The following is a 2837-nucleotide window of genomic DNA, read 5'->3' on the forward strand; positions in this document are numbered from 1 at the left end:
TAACATTGTAAAATTTTCATCTTTATAGCCATAGGAGAAATATTACTGAAGAAAATGAGGACAAAATAAGAGATATGATCAGAACAGGACAAAGATGAGCGGACACCACTCCATTTAGCTGCATTAAGGGGTTGTACGGACATTGCCAGGACTTTATTAAATAAAGATATATTTGTGGCTTATAAACCAGATAAGTGTGGCGTCTTACCAGTTCATCTCGCAGCTCAAATTGACAATAGCGACCCAACAATATTTTTCATGTTCTTCGAACATTGCCCAGATTGTTATGAGCTTGTCGACCACAAAGGCTCGAATGCTCTCCATTTTGCGGCTGCCGGCACTGCTTCAGAGACAGTACTACATGGAGTGCTAATTGGTGGTGGTGGTGGTGGTGACAACAATAATGAGCTACTCAAAGGAATGGTAAATGAGATTGACAATGAAGGAAACACCCCTTTACATGTTGCTGTTCAGTCATGGAACATTTTTGCAGTGGATGTTCTCTTAAGATCTGGCATTGTCGACAAATTGGCTATGAACAACCATTGCTTCACTCCACTCGACCTCATGGAAATGGATACCAAGGAAGATCCATCGTTTCAGGTAACCATCTCTACCATGGTTTGATTGGATCGTTATCATAACGGCCTTGATCGATACTGTATCTGTATCAACAGATTGATACATATAAAGGGTAAAACAATAAAAAATTAAAAATTAAATCAAAATCAAGAATATTTTTGTCCCATCAAGGCCAATTCAAATTGATATCAAACTTGACCAATCCCTTTTCTAATACCGAGTTGTCAAATCTTGATCTTTACTGCTTTCTTTTCGAGGAGCAAAGTTTTTTTGGTAGGCATAGAAGTACATCCAAATATAAGGGGATATGAAATGACCCCTATATATGCACCTCCTAGGGCACAAACCTCTTGTATCTGTATCTGTATCTGTATCTGACATGACCGTGATATCTGTCCCACCTAGAAAACACTTGCCTTATTTATAATCCCTTATCTTTGTCACATACATTTGCAATGGAAAAAATTTTGCTACTACCCAGGTTGCAGCTGACAGCCAAAGAAATAGAATAATTCACTTCTTTAGGGATCACAAATACACTCCTAAGTTATGGTATTTTCTTAAATACATTTTTAGATTCCATTTCTTTGATTACCATACGGGTTGTAGCTACTTGGCTGCAACCTGGGCAGCAGCTAAATTTCGTCCAAACTTGTTATGTATCTTCATTTACCAAAGAATATAATATCTGATAATAATCTTCTTTTTTTCTTTTAATGTTTCAAATAATGAAGGGCTTTTCCGGGCCCCTTAAAAAAACATTGGAAGGGACTACGTACTCCAAAACTTAGGAAGGAAAAGTTGTATGACAAAAAAAAAGAAAACTGATGATGATTGGAGAAATCGAAGACAAAAAAAAAAGCTGATCAAGACGCCAAGGAAAAAAGAAATCAAACTCATCTAGTGGTAGCAACTCTGGTAGCCACAGTGACCTTTGCAACTGGTTTCACAATGCCTGGTGGTTACAACATCGATGGTAGTGACACTACAACTTTAATCACAAATGCAGCTTTCCAAGCGTTTGTGATATTAAACACTCTATCTATGGCGTCGGCCATTGCTGCTGTTTTTTTACACTTCTGGGCAGCTCTCTATCCACGCTTTAACGATGTTATTATTGATATTCCTGCAATGAGTGCTCGACTGATCATGTTTGCCTGCGTAGAAATGGTAGGAGCTTTCATGGCAGGGACGTACGTGGTTTTAAGAAGTTCCCACATTCTGGCTGTGGCTGTTTGTTACATCTGCGGCATCTTCTACCTTTGTGTCTTCATTTGTTTAGTCTTGCCACTTACCTTACATGTTTGTCTGATTGCTATACGTGGGGCAAATCCTATCATAGATTGGGCGAACAGGTAAGACCGATATCAAATTTTTGATCCATTTTTACCTAGTCCTAGTCATGTTTACATTCTATGGGATCAAATTTTGCTGCTATCGGGGCTCTCAGTCAAAGATTGGAATCATGGTTTCAAGTATAGGTTTTGAATCAGCCCTATCAGTTGTATTGTATTGGTATCATCTGAGACTGATACTCCATACTCAATCTAGATTGATTACCCATATCATTTCAAAGGTAAAACAGTGCAAAAAATATATTTTTCTATTCAAAAAGTAAGGGCAAAAGTGATCGATATGCACCAATCCAAATCGATATCATATCAATATTGTCAAGGACCAATATTAATACCAATAATGAAACTAAATCTATGAATGAAATACTGAAAGGTATTTTGGAATATACTAAAATTTACGAAGATTTTTGTGAATTCAAAGGGTAAGTGAATTATTCTATTTCTTTGGCTAGAAGAGCAACAGAAAAGTTTTTGCAACTCAGGTAGCAGAAAAATTTTAATTATTTGCTTCTAACAATTATAAGAAAAAAAAAATGTGGTGGTGGATCCCTGGGATATAAGAAGGAAATTTTTTTGAGTAAATTAAAAAAAAAAAAAAAAAAGAACAAGTCAATATGGCAATCCAAGAGGTAAGAGCCCTAACATCGACCACTAAAATTAAGTTGAAATGCTATCCTTTTGTAATTTTAAGATATTTTCTATTTGTTTCTGCCATGTGGTAGTTTATGAAATGCTAAGTGCATGTTCAATTTTTATTTTTATTTTTTAATAATTAGTGGGTATCAAAGCTAAATACAATTGATAATAATTAATAAGGTCGTTAGTACACTGTACACACTATAAACAAATTATTTTTAAATTCCTACTTAAAATAAAGCATTTTGGGGGTTTTTTTTTTTT

This window comes from Macadamia integrifolia, chromosome 5 (genome assembly GCF_013358625.1).
Source record: "Macadamia integrifolia cultivar HAES 741 chromosome 5, SCU_Mint_v3, whole genome shotgun sequence".
NCBI classification, from domain to species: domain Eukaryota; kingdom Viridiplantae; phylum Streptophyta; class Magnoliopsida; order Proteales; family Proteaceae; genus Macadamia; species Macadamia integrifolia.